Source organism: Zingiber officinale, chromosome 5B (genome assembly GCF_018446385.1).
Source record: "Zingiber officinale cultivar Zhangliang chromosome 5B, Zo_v1.1, whole genome shotgun sequence".
NCBI classification, from domain to species: domain Eukaryota; kingdom Viridiplantae; phylum Streptophyta; class Magnoliopsida; order Zingiberales; family Zingiberaceae; genus Zingiber; species Zingiber officinale.
In genome coordinates, this window is record NC_055995.1 from 37268400 (window position 1) to 37287953 (window position 19554).

The following is a 19554-nucleotide window of genomic DNA, read 5'->3' on the forward strand; positions in this document are numbered from 1 at the left end:
AGCTCTATCCAGTGTCTCGGTGTATGATGACGTACTAAAACCAGACATCTTCAGCTGAAGATGCCCGTCCAGTCCCTGGACAAACTGAAGCATACGAGATCTGTCATCGGCCACTAACTCAGGACAGAATCTGGCCAGCCGATTAAATTCGGCATTATAATCCATCACTGAGCGGTTATTCTGTCGAAGACAAAGAAAATCCTGCCGAAGAGTCATCTGATATGCTCGAGGAAAATACTGACTCTCAAATGCCTCCCTAAATCTCGTCCAGGTAATATGCTGGTCGCCTATGATAGAGCGCTGTGTGTCCCACCAGATCTCTGCCCCATCTCGCAGGTGGTAAGCAGCCAGCTCGGCCTTCTCCCACTCGGAGCAAGCCATGTAAAAGAATGCCCGCTCCATAGTCTCAATCCAGGACTGAGCTATGCTCGGATCAGTCTCCCCGCGGAATAATGTGAATCGGCTCTTCGCCGACTCTGCTAAGGCTGGGATCCGTGCACGTGCTGTAACTATGTCAGTGGGCATCGCTGCAGCACTGGGCAGAACCACTGGGACTGCTCCTATAGGTAGTACTGATGGCGGAACTACTGAGTAGACATATGTAGGGGCCACTGAGGGTACGGTGGGTGGTACCGGGTAAGAAACAGCCGGTGCTGCCGGTACTGGTGCCGAATATGTAGTAATCGGCACATGTGTCTGCGGTGCCGAGTACGCGGTAGCAGGCACAGCTAGAGAGGGTGTCGGGTACTCTGCGGGTACAGCTGATGGGGGAGGTGCTGAATATGCCGACGGGGGTACCACGGGTGGTACAGTCGAGGTAGGTACCTCTGACGTCGGAACTATCGGGATCTGATACGCAGACGTACCCACAATGACCTGAGGAGTCTGCCCCTGGCGGACAGGCTCAGCTCTAGCAGACCTCTCTGAAGACTCTGTCTCAGGAGAATCTAACGGCCTCTTACGTGGCCGCCCACGTCTCGGTGCCGGTACACGTGTAGGTGGCATATCTGTAAAGAAATGTTACCCAAATATCACTACAAGTATAAGAACTGAAAAATTACCTAAATTACCTATTTGCCGTCTGGAGATATCCTGTCGCTGCTTAGCCCCGAATAGATCCAATAAAACCTCGTCAAAATGCCTCGGAATTCCGAAACGAGAAAATCGACGGAAACCCGTACAATCCGAAAATATCCAGATACGCACGCAAAACTCGTAAGAACCAGTATCAGAACTGCTCTGATACCAAATAAATTGTCACGCCCCAGGTAGTCCCTGGCCGAAGAAATTTCGACAGCATCTCCCCTGTACGGGTGACAATATGAATCTCAGTATACATATATCTATACATCGGCCACACTCGGCCGGAACAATACAATACAAATAAGAAACAACCACGCAGTTTATATCAATATTCCACACAACTCAACATATAATCAATCCACGCAGTTTAATAGGGAAGAACGATATAAAACCAACGAAGATATACGTACACATCCTACTCCACTACAACGAAGAAAACAAATCCACGAAGTAGTGTGAAACTCTGCAGCGGAAAACAAAAGCAGCAAACCCAAAGGTTCGACATAAAGTCCACAATACAAACCCACAATACAAGTATACGTGTAAAAGCGAATACAGAAAACGATATCTAGAAATCCTCGCGACCAAGGGGCTAGCGACTGGAATCTCTCCTGACGGCCTCAACACGAAAAAATAGTAACGACGGGGTGAGTTCAAGAACTCAGCAGGTAAACCAATAGCCATGTACAGCAATATATATCCACCAGTAATAACCTATGGTACAGTACACTAAACCATAGAGCCTACAGTACAGTCTCCTAACAGTACAACCTAAGGTACGGTCTCCTAACAGTATACAGATATGCATAGCCGAAATAAACTGTAATAACCAGCAATAGGCATAAAGTACAGTCTATAGCAAGAATAATAAGAAAATGCATAACTGAAATAAACTGTACTCACCTGCGAGGCTTGGGCAACTGACTGTCAACATACAGAGATAAAAATAGTCAGAGCAAAAGCATGTATCATGTATGCATGTCAATCATATGCAATCACCAAAATGCATCAATCATAACGAATGCAATCCGTGCATATGATGCAATATGACATGGTCACCCCTGACGCCAGTTAGCATCTCACACACAATGGTGAGACCGCGTGGGTAGGCTGTGACACCGTGCACTCTGCCATCACTGCCCCTGAAGAGTGACCGAGTGGACGGGATGCTGTCGGAGTACACCTATCCTCCTACCTCAAACATAGTGAGGGAGCGCAATGCTCTCAACTCCCGGTACGCGATGACGGGGAGGGATCCCTGTCTGCTACCACGCTGCAGTCACACTACCCATGAGCGGACCAGCGGAGCACTACAGAGCTACTGCCATACACACCCTACTGTGCTGTGCCACTACCCATGCAGTGAACACGTTGTGTGCAGGCCTATGTAGCCGGCCGACGAGCTCAACAATAATGGAGTCGTCAATCGCCCAGCATGCAATCATGCGATATGGTGCATGCGGCTACAATATGTCATACCTGAACATAGCCTCCTCCATATATGTGTGTGTCCAAAAGGTAAACGCATATATATATAACCATGATATAAACAGCATGAATCCAAAGACATCACATATAACAATGATATAAGCATCATGAATCCAAGAGCATGTATCACACATGAACAGCAACTAATCCAGTAGAGTAGAGCACTATAGATATGCATCTCTATGAACATATATACACATGGCAAGAGATATAATATCCAATCCTGAAGTAAAGCAACTAGCAGATGAAGCATGTGATAGGTATCAACTAGCTAAAACCAGGGAAGAAATAATCTACTATCTACCACTAGTAAATATATATAAGCTACACATATCATAAGACATTATCAAAAGATAAGTCAAAGGGTACCCGCCTCAAATAGAAGGTACAAAGCAATCCAAGGCCGAGACGCCTGTCTCGAATCAGAGTCCTGTGTCAAACAAACAATATATATTTTATTTAGCTAAATCCAAAGGAATAGCTAAATAAAATCTCTAAAACTAAATTAGGGCAAAACCCTAATTCATACAATCTCAACCTACCTAATTAACTCTAACGGTCAATTAGGATTAGTTACCTAATCCCTAATCACCAATAGGTTAGAAATCTAAACTTAGATTAAATCTAATAGTTGACTAGGGTTAAATGTCTTAACCCTAATTATTCCATTAGATTAATCTAGGCAAGTAAATCTAGTCACAATCAATAAAATCCTTAATTCAAATGTACACATCATGCATCAACTAATCAGGGATTAATCCAATGCCTTTCTAATCCAATACATGACTCTACTTCATCAACATGAAACCTAATTCCTCTAGAACATGTATCAATTAATACACAATACCTCAAGCTCCGCCAACAAGAGTGCTGCCGAAAGGAGGTCCTGCTGAATGAGCTACTGGATCAGTGAGCAACCCACAGCACCATTTCAAGCCTCGGAACAGATCCTCACTGGAAACTATCTTGACAATCCGATCAAGTTGAGGAGATCACTGATAGAGTGCAAACCTCCTAGACTCTGCCCGACAACTCAAGAACAACCTCACGGAACCCCTCCAATCTGTGACCTAATTCAGCCACAAAAAGAATGAGGATCAAGATCTGATAGGATAAAAATCTAGCACCAAAGATCCAAAGGGCAAAGCTCCGGCGATGGATTTAAGGCATGGATTGAAACAAGAACGCAACAGAAGGTTCGATTGCTTACCTTTGAAGCCCTAATCGCCCCTTCCACGCCGGCGATCGGGTGGCACGGCTCGATCCAGATCCGGCCAAGGAAGAGATGGATCGCACTGTGAGCAGTGCGAGGAGAGGGAAAGCGAGGTCAATTAATTGAGAGACGACGTGAATCTGGCTTCTCACCGTGCCCTAGCCACCAAGGAATCCCCGTTCGGCCGCAGGCACCACCGGAGCAGACTCCTCAGCCGAAGATTTGAGAAGAGTAGGTCAGGATGATTCGAACCTCCTGGTTCGATCGCCGGCAAGCTCCGGCGATAAGCTCCTCTGACCTCGGCGCCGAGTCGTCTGCGAGAGAGAGGGAGAACAGAGGAAGAAGAGAAGAGTCGGGGAAGAGATCAGTTCGGGTTCGGCTATGGGTTTAGGGGAAGAATAAGAAAAAAGAAAAGTATTTATATTTAAAACTTTTCCTCACTTAAACGGGTATCCCAAACAGGCTTATTCCGCGCATACCGAACGATCCCCTCAAAACCCTCCGTACGAGTTCCGAAAAATTCCCAGAAAATTTCTAAAAATTCCGGAAAAATTCTATAAGGCTATTTTCCAAATAACCCTATTAATTAAATTTTCCGAGATCTCACATGTGGAATAAGTTCGATACCAAGAAAAAAATGAGCATTATCCAAATCTCGAGTAAGAAATTCTTAATTGAGAAGACTTAATAAAGTTATGATACCTTATGATCATTACCGGTTATTAGGATGTCATCCACATAAATAAGAAAAAAATATCATAAAACATCATTTATTTATAAAATATAGACGAGTCAATCTTTGATTCAGAAAATCGTTGAGCTTGTAACCAATTAGATATTCGATGAAACCATGCACGAGGAGCTTGTCGAAGACATATAAGGATTTCTTAAGTTGACAAACATGAGATGGAAATTGTAGATAAATGAACCTAGGTGATTGTTCCATAAATACAATTTCCTCAAGATGACCATAAAGAAGCGTATTTGAAATGTCTAATTGTCATACAGGCCAATTAAAACTAACAGATATTGATAACAATAGTCTGACAGATGTAATTTTGATGACTATGCTAAAAGTGTCATTGAAGTCAATACCTGGTTGTTAACTAAATCTTTTGGTTGCAAGTCGAGCTTTGTGCCTTTCAAGAGAATCATCAGCTCGATGCTTAAGATGGAATACCCATTTAGATCCCACAACATTCATGAAGGGAGTGCGTGGAACTAGGCTCCATGTTCCATTGCGAAGAAGTGCATCAAATTCTGTAGTCATTGCACTACGCCAATTTGGATCCTTGCTCGCTTGTATAAAATAAGTTGGTTCAATAGATTTTGAAGAGACCACTAGAGCTATTAGAAGGGGATGTCGAGTTGTCATCGATGGGCATCGTGCATATATATCACTCAAGGGAAGCATGCTACGAGGAGGATCGATGGGCATCGTGCATATATATTGTTGATGCAATCGACTTCCTAGGTTTTAATGTCAGAAAAATATGTTTAAGTAAGAATGTTTTAGTATGGAGCTTGATCTAGTGAAGTCCTAGTTGTAGGCTAGGCAAGGGAAGTCCTAGTTGGAGGCTAGGCAAGGAGAGAAATCTCGATATATCGTGGAAGCCAGGTGGATAGGTCTGGAGGACTTGATCCCTGGGTAGTCGAATACTGAGTCCTAGTTGTAGGCTAGGTAAGGGAAATCTTGGTATGTCGTGGAAGCCAGGTGGATAGGTCTGGAGGACTTGATCCCTAGGTAGCCGAATACTGAGTCTTGGTGAGTGAAGCCAAGTGGAGAAAATCGTATGGGGTGGTAACCTTAGGTAACGAGAAGTCTTGGAGGAGTGAACTCCAAGCAAGGTTGATCAGATGGTTCTGGTCGACCGCGCGCGATCGATCGGACCAGCGGATCTTGGTAAATCTAGGTTTAGGTTTACTATTATTGCTGTTGACTAATATGGTATTGCAGGAAAAGTCTTAGTGGATCAAGCGATCAGACACTGAGCAGACAAAAGACCAAACATGTCTAGAGGATCATGTTTGGCAGGTAAGTTGAGGTATGCAACTGGAAGAGCGACAGTGAGGTCGGGTTCCTAAAGGGAACAACCTAAGGTCGCTGATCCAACTAAAGAAACCGGGAAGGTTTCTAAGTTGAGATCAAGACAGTCCTAACTGTCATACTCATGCATTATATATTACTGTGCTAACCTTTGTGTTGCAGGGATACTTTGCTTAACACTGTGTTGCAGGTTTGGCCGGATCGGTCGACCGAACCAAAGGATCGGTCGACCGAACCAAAGGATCGGTCGACCGAACCAAGATGACTCAGCACATATCAGTTTAATCAGCAACGATCAGATGTAGAAGGAAAATACACTGATCGGTCAACCGAACCCGAGGATCGGTTGACCGAACCATCAATATTAAAGGCGCAGTAAATGCAGTTCACGGCAAATCTCGACGAACAGGGAAGGAACCTGTTCGGTCGACCGAATAGAGGGATCGGTCGACCGAACCATTGAAGGCAAATTAAAGCACAATTACGAGCCAGCGTCAGATTGCCAGCTGGAGGTGATCAGAGCTGGTTCGGTCGACCGAACAAGGGATCGGTCGACCGAATCTTCAGTACCCCTATAAAACCAAGCTCGAAGACAGAGGCAAAGATAACTCTTCTAATCATCTCAAAAGTTCTTCTTCACGTACGGATTGTGCTACACATCTTCAACAGCTCAGCAAGTCACTCCGTCCGGAAGTACTGACCAATCTACATTCTACGCATACTATTGTCGGTATACTTATTTTATATTGCACTTAATTGTAAATAAGATAATAGGCTTGTTACTATCTTATTCCATTGTACTTGTACGATCTGCTTCTCTCCAAGGACTTCAGAGAGAAGAGTTTTAGTGCTTTGCCCATTGGTGCGGTCAAGGACCGCGGGCCTTCGAGTAGGAGTCGAGTTAGGCTCCGAACGAAGTAAATCAACGTGTCTCTCTCTTTACTTTCCGCTGCACATTTCTGATTTGAATTTGAAAAGAAAAGTTTTTTAAAGGCGCGATATTCACCCCCCCTCTATCGCTTCAAACGATCTATCAATTGGTATCAGAGTCTCGTTAGCTCTGAAATAACTTAACTATTTTTCAAAGCATTTTAAAACTTTTTTCTTTTCTTTTAGTATATTCTTTTTTCTTCTTATCTTTATCTTTCAAGCACTACTAATCCCAAGGCGAAAGTCTTGGAAATATTTTTCTTTTAAATCTTTTCTTGCAAGAATGTCGATATCATATCAAGAAGGACGAAGTATCTATGACCCTCCACCGTACGATCAAGTCTACTTCAATTCCTGGAGGCAAATGATGGAATGCTTCATTGGAAGCAACAATTTCGACAACTGGATCGCACTAAGACAACCTTCTCGAAACTCAGAATCGAACACAAAGGTAATGAATATGTTGATAGATATTTTGCCTAATGAAGTCTTGTGTCAATTAGAAGGTTACAAGAACGCATTCGAGATGTGGACCAAATTGATCAAGCTTCACGAGACTCCGTCGAGGCTAGAAGATCAAGGCAAAAACGAATTCGAACTTGAATCCCAATCCGAAGAGCTATCCTCAAAACCAGATCTAGAAGAACAAGATCAAATCAGCTTCATCGCACTAGTGGCTGAGGAGGAGGCTGATGGATTCGAACCTGAGTCCGACCAAACACTCGAGCCTAAATCTGAAATGACAATGGTCAAGGGGGAGAATCCTAATATGGATTCAAAAGGTAATCTTGTAAATACAAAATTTAAAGAACACATAATATGTTTTAATTGCAGTGAAAAGGGGCACTACAAAAATAAATGTCCAATGAATAAATTCGCACAACTGGAGGCAAAGGAGGAACCGATGCCTGGAGTCCGGAAAAAGAAGGACCACATCGAATGTTTCAAGTGCAAAAAGATGGGGCATTACAAATCTCAATGTCCAGAGAGAAGACCCAAGGATTCAGGGGGAGCAAATATGGTAAATAAATTTATGTTACATGAAAAATTGAATGCTTTAGATCCTTTTTGTTTGAATTATAATTTGAATTTGAAAAAGCATGAAAATCCTACATTAACATTACTTAACAAAAATAATAAAAACTTAATTAATTCAAACATAATTAAAATTGACCAAATTAACTCAAACCTTACTCAAGACTCAGATCTATTTAATCAATATATTCAAGATAATTCAAATCAAAATAATAATTATCGAAAATTAACTAATAGTAAACAGAACTTAACTAAAAATTTAGAAAGTAAAAACAAGAAATTAAACTATAAATCAAACTTTAGAAAACTAGGAAAACAAAATAATGTTTTGAAAAATAAAATTAATAAATTAGAAAACATTATTAATAATTTTATAAACTCACAAAATCTAGATTTAAATTATAAATCAAAACCAAATTTAAAGCAAAATTTTCATAAACTTAATTATAATAATGTACCTTTTAATTATTAAACTAAATAATATAATAATAATAATAATAATAATAATAATAATAACAACAATAACAACAATAATAACAATAATAATAAATAAATATGAAAACAACAAGGCTAAATAATAATAAATAATAACGATAGTAATATTAAATAATAACAATTTAAATAAAACAACAATAACAATAAAAATAAAACAACAATAACAAAACGAGAATATTAATAAACAATTTGTATCATGAGTTGTTTGAATTGTTTGACTTGCCATGTTCATGCATACTTATCTATTATTTAACATGTCATGCATCTTTTCTATATGCTAATAGTTTAGAACGGTTAGTTAAAAAGGTTTACCAAACCCTAACAACATAGCGCCGGAATGGATTGGGATGATAGTACGTCAAGGAAACTTTGTCGAAGGCATGCCTAGGCTGAATATGGAATTCTACCTGGTGCACTAGACTTAGTGGATCTGACCGAAGCTACCCCAGTTAAACATGGGCTAATTAGACCAAAGCTTAGTATTAAGTTTTTTGGGCAGGAACAGTTTGGAAAGTCTTCAGCAAGTGGTCTAATGATATTCAAGTAGGTCATATGCCTCGCCACTGAACTGAAACTTATCCTTAGGACGCCTGCTTGATTAACCCAAAGTTAAGTTTGAATCTAACATGGGTTCAATAACCTTTTTCAATAAAATCTAATTCAAACTAAATTAATTCAAATTCAATTAATTCTAACTTAATTTAAACCTAATTCAAACCTAATTCAAATCTGATTCAAACCGAATTATTTTTAAAACTTAATTAAAACTATTTTAAAAACTTAATTAAAATTATTTTAAAAACTTAATTAAAATTTATTTTAAAAAACTTAATTAAAATTATTTTAAAAACTTAATTAAAATTATTTTAAAAACTTAATTAAAATTTATTTTAAAAAACTTAATTAAATTTATTTTAAAATATTTTAAAAACTTAATTAAAATTTATTTTAAAAAACTTAATTAAATTTATTTTAAAAACTTAATTAAATTTATTTTAAAAACTTAATTAAAATTATTTTAAAAACTTAATTAAAATTTATTTTAAAAAACTTAATTAAAATTATTTTAAAAACTTAATTAAAATTATTTTTAAAACTTAATTAAAATTTATTTTAAAAAACTTAATTAAATTTATTTAAAAAAAACATAATTAAATTTATTTTAAAAAAATTAATTAAAATTATTTTAAAAACTTAATTAAAATTATTTTAAAAACTTAATTAAAATTATTTTAAAAACTTAATTAAAATTATTTTAAAAACTTAATTAAAATTATTTTAAAAAAAACATAATTAAAATTATTTTAAAAACTTAATTAAAATTATTTTTAAAAAAATTAATTAAAATTATTTTTAAAACTTAATTAAAATTATTTTAAAACTTATTTTAAAACTCAATTAAAAACTTAATTATTTAATTATTTTAAACTTAATTAAAAACTTAAAATTAATCAAAATTATTTTAAACAATAAATAAATTAATTTAACTTTAACCTTTAAAAAGTAATTAATTAAACTTAAATAATCATACTCAATTGAAACTAACTTTTAAATTATGTTTAAACCAATTATTAATCTAACAATCAACCTACAACCATAGCAATTAAAATTAATTCTTAACCTAATTAATAATCATTGAATTTTAAATTAATCCTTTATTAATTAGTTAATAAATTTAAATCTGTAAACTAAATATTAGTTCAAATAATGTTACCATTAATTAATCATTCATTTTAACCCAAAATTAATTTAAGTTAAACTAAAATTCAATTTAAGTAAAGTCATCTCACACAATTATATGATTACCATACTTGAAAATTTAGAATGAGTGAGATGCTAAGAAAATTAAAATTTAAACTATTTTCTTAAAAAGGATTTTGAAAACTTATAAATCTATTTTCTTATGAAATATTTTTCAAATCTTGATTGATGATTGATTGGGTGTATTATATATATAATTATTATTCACCGCCTAAGTCTTTAGAACTTTAAGTCAATCATGACCCTTAGACACACATAGAAAAGTCTTCCTTGTGGGTAACAAGGATATCTAAAAAATAGTGTCCAGTTAAGGGGGAGAGACTTTGTTGAAGGACATATTTTTTATTCAAAATCATGCTTTTGAAAACATATTCCAAAAAAAAAAAATGGTTCAAAACACTCTTTGAAAATTGCTTGATAAAACTTCTTTACAAATCTTTTTGAAAAATATCTTAAAATCTCTTAATCAAATATTTTTTTTTAAAAAAAAATTATATATATATATATATATATATATATATATATATATATATTACTTTTACAAAATTCTTCTTCAAGCATTATCTTTTCAAAATCATATTCTTCAAACTTTTTGAAAATTCCTTGAAAATAAAATTTTACTTAGAGAATTTCATTGAGATTTCCTTGAAAATTACTTGAAAATATTTTTTGAACTCAGCTTTAACAAGGATGCTTGATAAAAACTCTTTATAAATATTTTTGAAAAGTATTTTATAAAAATATCTTTCAAAGAAATTTTGCAAGCATTAAGTCTTCTATATCATGGTTTTGCAAAAATACTTTAAGTCTTGAAATACTTTTTGTAACATATTCTTGAGAGATTTTACTTAAATTATTTTGAAAAAGATATTGCAAATTTACTCAAATTATTTTCATGGAATGAGACTTTTTCAAAATCTCTATCATGTTTGAAAACTCTATTATACATCAAATGGGTAAGGGAATACCTTAGGCATATCTTGAAAATATAGACAAGTATTCCATCATTGTTGGTGCAAAACTTAGGGATCCTTAGCAATTAAAAGTCATTTATGAAGGGTTCTTTTTGTTGTATGACAAAAGGGGGAGAAAAGAGGTTTAAGTTAGAAATCTAAATCTTTTTGAATTGACCTAACTTAAACATATTTGTCAAACATCAAAAAGGGGGAGATTGTTGGTGCAATCGACTTCCTAGGTTTTAATGTCAGACAAATATGTTTAAGTAAGAATGTTTTAGTATGGAGCTTGATCTAGTGAAGTCCTAGTTGTAGGCTAGGCAAGGGAAGTCCTAGTTGGAGGCTAGGCAAGGAGAGAAATCTCGGTATATCGTGGAAGCCAGGTGGATAGGTCTGGAGGACTTGATCCCTGGGTAGCCGAATACTGAGTCCTAGTTGTAGGCTAGGTAAGGGAAATCTCGGTATGTCGTGGAAGCCAGGTGGATAGGTCTGGAGGACTTGATCCCTGGGTAGCCGAATACTGAGTCTTGGTGAGTGAAGCCAAGTGGAGAAAATCTTATGGGGTGGTAACCTTAGGTAACGAGAAGTCTTGGAGGAGTGAACTCCAAGCAAGGTTGATCAGGAAACACTCAGTAGCACATTGAGTGTAATCTGATCGGTCTGTAGACCGATCAGGAGATGCGATTGCGAAGAGAAGAAGGAAGGATCGGTCATGGAGACCGATCCAGCTGCGGCCGGATTGGTCTCCACGACCGATCAGGTAAGATGTGGACCGATCAGGATATGTCCTGATCGGTCCGTGGATCTGTCTGGTGACCGATCCACACACAATCAGTTTGTTCGATGTTTCTGCGATTCCTCCACTGCAACTGATTTGCCTGATTCATGTGATATAACCCTCTGTGCTGTTAGCTTTTGAGTTTGCAGGATTACAGGCACCATTCCAAGCATAATTTCAAATTAAGTCCATAAGAGGAATACGACAAATGGACTTTCTGCTGTGATTCGCGGCGCATGGTGCATTTGAAGCATCAACGGCTACTGATGAGATCTGGCTGCGATCCGCTCGACTCCTGGTGATTGGTTCGAGCTCAGAAGACACCAGTGAAGACTGTGATTTCATTGGTGTGAGTTCAGAGGATTAGGTAAGGAGGAAGAGGGATTGGCTGCAGCGATGATTTTATGCAGATTTACCACGATCCGTGACAGCAGAGAACAGGGGCTTAAGAAGCAGAAAACAGCGAGAGTAAAGAAGTAGAGAAAGCAAGAAAGTGAAAAACGTTCTGTTGATCGTTGTGGTGTTCTTGAGCTCTCGGGTGAAAAACTGCGATCTGGGAGTTCTCTGTTTCCACTGATCCTCGCGTGGTTGTAAGCTTTATTTCATTCTTTTTTGCCACCGAGCTCTGTAAGTCTTGTGCTTTAACATATATATTTCTTGAGACTTTGTGGAGAGGTTACTCCACCGAGAAGGAGAGCTTCATTAGCCGGAGTCATCCGGGGTGTGATCTACCGAAGATCAAGGGCTCGTCCACCTTACGGACACGCCGAGGAGTAGGGGCAAGTTATCCCCGAACCTCGTAAATCAGTGTGTTAGTGTGATTGTTTCCTTCTTGTTTTAGTTTTCTAATTCCGCTGTGCTACCAAGTTTTTTGTAGAAATTTGTGTTTAAGTTTTTAAGAGGCTATTCACCCCCCCCCCCCTCTAGCCATCTAAGATCCCAACAAGTGGTATCAGAGCCTGGTGCTCTTCATCTGGACTAACATTCCAAGGAGCAACAAGATGGCCATGAAGGAAGGATTCAGCACCAATAGACCACCCTTCTTCGATGGAGCAGATTTCCATTATTGGAAGAGCCGCATGGAGTATTACCTCAAGACTGATATCTCCATGTGGTTCTCGGTCAAGGAAGGATTCACACCACCGAAGGACGAAGAAGGTAAGGAACTCAATTCATCAAGGTGGTCTACTGAACAAACTCGTAAAGGGCAAGCCGATGCCAAGGCGGTAGTCACCTTACAATGTGGGATTGCCAAGGACCAACTCGTCAAGGTAGGTCCATTCTCGAGTGCAAAAGATTTATGGAACAAGCTTATCGAGCTCCAAGAAGGAACTCGAGATTCTCGGATAGCCAAGAGGGACCTATTCTTGAATCAACTCCAAAACCTCACCATGAGGGAAAATGAAACAGTAAGTGAGCTACATGGAAGATTCAAAGAGATCATCAATGGTCTCCATTCCGTGGATGAACGCGTGGAGAATCGCGATCTTGTAAGGTACGCTCTAAAAGCCTTTCCGAGGAGTGCTTTGTGGTCATCTATGGTAGATGCCTACAAGGTCTCTAAGGATCTTTCAATTGTAAAGTTAGATGAATTTTTTTGTGAAATGGAACTTCATGAACTTGCTAACAAAGGTCAAAAGGAGAGAGGTATAGCTTTGGTTGCAGGAGAAAAGAGCAAGGATGGGAGAAGAAGGAAAGAAAAGAAGAAGGAGAAAGAGATTCCTTCATCTTCATCCTCCTCCGAGTCCGATGATGAAGGTGGATCATCATCAAGCGAGATGGCCAACTTCGTGAGGAGAATTATGAGAAAAAGCCGAAGATACAAAGGAAAAGGTAAACCTAATGATCAAAATATTGATAAGTCTAACGTTACTTGTTATGAGTGTAGCAAGAAAGGTCACTACCGGAGTGAGTGTCCAAAACTCAAGAAGGAGGAACGGGCCAAGAAGAAGGAGGAAAGGGCCAAGAAAAAGAAAGCCCTCAAAGCCACATGGGATGAATCTTCCTCAAGCTCATCGGAGGAGGAAGAGAAGAAGGAGAAGAGTACTCGGCAATTGGCACTCATGGCAAGGGAGGAGTCCGAGTCCGAGAGTGATGACTCAAGCACTTCAGCCGCGGCTTCATCATCTTCGGATGATGAAGAGGTAACCTCTTCTCACGTAGAAAAATGCTATAAGACTATTACACATTTGTCTACCTTGCTTAAAAAATCAAAAACAGAAAATAAATCATTAAAAGAAGAAGTAGAAAACTTGAGAGCTCTTAGGGAAGATGAGGTTGATGACCTACATCTAGAGCTCCTTGAGGATGAGAACAAGGCCTTGAAGGGTGAGGTTGAGAAACTCAAGAAAATGCTTGAGAAATTCTCAACTAGCTCCAAGACATTAGACATGATTCTAAATGTCCAAAGGACGGTCTACAACAAGGCTGGATTAGGATACCAACCTAAGGAGTCTAGCTTTATTTCTTTAGTGTCAAGAACCCAATTTCATAGATCGCATGTTTCTAGGGTTCATGAGACTAGGAAGAAGGTAACAAAGGCATGGGTGCCTAAGTCTTTCATTGTAGATGCATTAGGTCCCAAGATTTGGGTACCTAAAACATCTATCTTTCGTGTCTTGTAGGCATTGGTAAAGGGGGAGAGTCTATCAACTTGGTTTGTTGATAGTGGATGCTCCAAGCACATGACCGGGGACAAGTCACTATTTTCTACCATTCAAAATAAAAATAGAGGTAATGTGTCATTTGGTAACAATGGTAGTCTTAAGGTTATAGGAGTTGGAGACATTCATATATCCGAATGCCTCCAAATCAAGAATGTCCTTCTAGTCAAGGGGATGACTTTTAATCTCCTAAGTGTCAGTCAATTGTGTGATACGGGTTACACAATTGATTTTCATTCAAGTCAATGTCTAGTCAAAAACATTGACACACTTGACACGGTACTAGTAGGCACAAGGGTAGATAACATTTATCAAGTTTCTTTTAAAAGTGCTATTAATGCTCTTGCTAAGTGTTTCATGTCAAAAGAAGAAGAATCGTGGCTTTGGCATAGGAGGTTGGCTCATGTGAACATGAAGAATATCCGGAAGCTGGCCAACAAAGGATTAGTACGAGGCTTACCAAGCATCAAGTACCAAAATACCAAATTGTGTGATGCATGTCAGAAGGGTAAGCAAACTAAAGCGCCTCATAAAGGTAAAAGCGCTGTAAGTACAACTACTGCCTTAGACTTATTACATATGGATTTGTTTGATTGCAGTAGTGTTATTTCATTAAATGGAAGTAGATACTGTTTAGTGATTATTGATGACTTTACTAGGTATACATGGACCTTCTTTTTGAAAACTAAGGATCAAACCATAGATATTTTTATTTCCTTTTGTAGAAGAACTGAAAATGAAAAATCAACAACAATTAAAACCATTAGAAGTGATCATGGTGGAGAATTTCAAAATCATAGGTTTTTAGAATTCTGTCAAGAAAAGGGATATAGGCATGAGTTCTCTACTCCAAGGACCCCACAGCAAAATGGGGTTGTGGAGAGAAAGAACCGAGTCTTACAAGAGGCTGCACGAAGCATGCTCAATGAGTACTCACTACCGAGCTACTTGTGGGCTGAAGCTGTGAATACAGCTTGCTATGTGCAAAATAGAATCCTGATACATAGGTTTTTAGGAAAGACTCCCCATGAACTTTGGTTTGGTAAACCCCCTACAATTAAACATCTTAGGGTGTTTGGTTGTAAAGTGTTTATTTTGAACACCAAGGACCATCTTGGAAAATTTTCGGCCAAGGCTGATGAAGGGATACTGGTCGGGTATTCGTTCACCAGCAAAGCCTATCGAGTCTACAACAATAGAACTAAATTGATTGAAGAGTCCTCTGATGTAGCTTTTGAAGAAATCCCTAACTTAAATGATCAATCAAGGGATGTAGGAGAAATTCAACTTGAACTTAGAAATCTAAGTTTGAATGATCAAAATGAAGAACGAGTCGAAGTTGACTCTGATGTTGATGAGCAAAGGCAACAAAGAACTCAATCTGATCCTTTGCCTGATATTGAGTCCTTGCCTGTGCCTAGTGAGACCATTCATGAGGCACCATCAACACCAAGATAATCTAGGATAGCCACTAGTCATCCCCAAGACCAAATTGTGGGAGACATCCAACAAGGGGTTAGGACTAGGTCATTCTTTAGAAATGAGTCTAATGAAGTCGCATTGATTTCAGAAATTGAACCAAAAATAGTTGATGAGGCATTGCACGATCCTGATTGGATCTTAGCTATGCAAGATGAGTTAGGTCAATTTGAAAGGAGCCAAGTGTGGGACTTAGTTCCTAGACCTAAGAAGACCACCATTATTGGAACTAAATGGGTCTTCAAAAATAAGTTAAATCAAAAGGGAGAAGTTGTAAGAAACAAGGCAAGACTTGTAGCCAAGGGCTATAGTCAAGTCGAAGGTCTTGATTATGATGAGACTTATGCTCCCGTGGCACGATTAGAGTCCATTCGTTTGATGCTAGCTTTTGCTGCACATAGAGGTTTCAAGCTCTATCAAATGGATGTTAAATCTGCCTTCTTAAATGGCTTTATTAAAGAAGAAGTCTATGTTGAACAACCACCGGGGTTTGTGAATACCGAAGCTCCAAACCACGTGTACAAGCTCAAGAAAGCACTTTATGGGCTTAAACAAGCACCTCGAGCTTGGTACGAAAGGTTGTCAACTTACCTACTAGAAAAGGGTTTTGTGAGAGGTCAAATAGATCCAACACTATTTCTGCGTAGAGATGGTGAAAATATTTTTGTAGCCCAAGTGTATGTCGATGACATAATTTGTGGCTCAAATAACAAGGACTATTTGAATGAATTTATCACCCACATGGAGAGTGAGTTTGAGATGAGTCTAGTAGGAGAATTGACATTCTTCCTTGGACTTGAAATCAAACAAACTCGAGATGGAATTTATGTCCATCAGACGAAATACACTCAAGAGATGCTCAAGAAATTCAACATGAGTGACTCTAAGGAAGTGTCCACACCAATGGCAACAAACACTCGTCTGGACAATGATGAGAGTGGAAAACCAGTTGATCTAACGCAATATAGAAGCATGATCGGTAGTCTTCTATATCTCACAGCTAGTCGACCGGACATACTCTTTGCTGTGGGCATGTGCGCTAGATATCAAGTCTGTGCCAAGGAATCTCATTTAATTGCAGTTAAGAGAATTCTGAGATACCTTAAAGGCACAATTAGAGTAGGGTTGTGGTACCCTCGTACGGAGTCTTTTGATTTGATAGGCTATACCGATTCCGATTATGCTGGATGCAAATTGGATCGGAAAAGCACTAGTGGGGGTTGCCAATTTTTAGGATCATCATTGGTTAGTTGGTCAAGTCGGAAGCAACATTGTGTTGCTCTCTCCACGACCGAGGCTGAATACATTGCCATGGGAGAGAGTGTATCACAATTGTTGTGGATGATTCACACTCTAGAAGATTATGGACTTTCATATAAGGGAGTGCAAGTGTTGTGTGACAACATTAGCACAATAAACCTAACGAAAAATCCAGTCCATCATTCTAGGACCAAACACATTGAAGTGCGTCATCACTTCATTAGAGATCACGTAGCTAGGGGAGACATTGCACTCACATATGTTGAGTCAAAGTCAAACCTAGCCGATATTTTCACCAAACCCCTTCCGGAAAATGAATTTAGTCATTTAAGGAGGGAATTGGGAATGTGTTTGGCTCAATAAGTCATTTTGACCACATCATGATCAATAAGGACAACTAAAACTACAAGAGAAATTGGGAAATTAATTTGGGCAACTTGGGAACATCTCACACAAACTATAAGGTTTAACAAAATATTTTTGTTTGCTAGAAATGGGGTGAGATGCTAGGATCAACCAAATTATTCAAAATGTATCATGCATCCCTTGAATAATTAGGTTGAAGAGACATAAATTGAGTATGGGGAAGGCCATTACATAATTCATGTGTATTTGGCTCCTAGATCTTACTCATATATTCCAACCAAGGAATCTTGGTTGGATCTGTGTCTAGAAATCATCTAACCTGGTTGATGTGTTGATTGATACCCTTGATTGATACTTTCCTGATTTTGATTGAAAATAGGACAAGTTGGTGAAGAAATTTGACATATTTTGACAAACTTGTAACTACTCATAGGAAGGATATATTTTGAACCGATAGCCTGAGTCAGATTTATTACCTTGGTTCACTATAAATCATAGTTTCAGCAAACAAACAAAACAAACTTCTCTGGTTTTGAAACTTTGAGATTCAACACATTTGTTATGAAGTGTCTGAAACTTTCGAGCCCTTGATAATTCCAAATCATTAGAGCTCATCATTAGGAAATATTCATTGGTATCACTGAATATAATCTATGGGCTCTTCAGATCCTAGGTTCTTAACTTGGAAGTTGTTGAACCAAGTTTCAGAGCTGTCGATACGAATTTCAGAAACTGAAGTCACTGATTATCAGACACTGATCGGTCCAGGGACCGATCAGGATGATATCTGATCGGTCTCTACGACCGATCAGGAGAGTTCTTCGATATCTGATCGGTCTGCAGACTGATCAGTGGTTCTGGCACGTATCAGTAGTTACTGATCGACTTCTGATCGGTCCGGGGACCGATCAGGAGCTTCCCTGATCGGTCTCTACGACCGATCAGGAGGATTGGCACACTGATCCACCTCTGATTGGTCCGGGGACCGATCAGGAGGCTTGGCACGGAAGCTCCCTGATCGGTCTCCACGACCGATCAGGACTCTCCCTGACCGATCAGGACGTTCCCTGATCGGTCAGGATTTCTCTGATCGGACAGCCGTCCGATCATTTCATCGACTGTATACCCATCAGTAAACCATTAAAACTTCCCGATCTCTTCTTTTCCTCTTTCACGCGGAACCCTAGCCGACTCCTTCCCTCACCTCACTCCTCTTCTCGTTGCACGCGGACCTCTAGCCGAACCCTAGCTGAAGCTCTAGCCCTCCGAAACTCTAGCCAAAAGTTCAATGGCACCAAGGTAACTCTCTACCTCTCTAGAACTTTGGCAGTTTGGTTTCATTTCTCACTATATATGTTTTTTTTTGTGCTGGTGGCTCCGGTGCTCACTCATTCCCCCATTTTACCACTTTGTTAACCCTTAGAAAGAAAGCAGTGGGTGAAGGGACCTCTAAATCTAAGTCACCTGAGAAATCCAAGTCCCAGGCACCCTCCCGACCTCAACCTTCCTCTTCTTCAAGATTCCCGAACCGCCAGTTTGAGCAAGCATTTCTACAGAGGACATTCAAGCTACTTCCATGTCGATCTGTGGATCGAAAGTACATGGATGAATTTTGTCCCTCTGTATCCGAAACCCTAGCCTATTATAAACTTGACTCGGTAGTCTACTTAGAAAGGGACATCAACCTTGACCTAGTTTCTGAGTTCTATAACAATCTTCATCAGAACAGTGATGGTGTTTATAAAACCCGAGTCGCTAAAAGAACTATCGATTTCTCCATCAGAGAATTCTTTGGGTATCTAGGTTGCCGTATGTGTTCAGGAGATCCTTTTCCCATTTATCCTGATTTACCAGAGTCACTACCTCCTCCACTTGATGTATCACCTGACACTATCTATGAGTATTTCTTTGGACACCCTAGACCTGATGGACTAGATGAGCTAGATGTTGACTTCCCTACTTTTGCAACCTTGAGATTATCTCCTCAAGACTACATTCTT

General features: G+C 38.8%; 1 pseudogene; it reads left to right on the forward strand.

The window, feature by feature from the left end:
* Positions 1–424: 424 nt before the first annotated feature.
* The window catches only part of LOC121986609, a 47201-nt pseudogene continuing 28071 nt past the window's right edge, over positions 425–19554 (forward strand).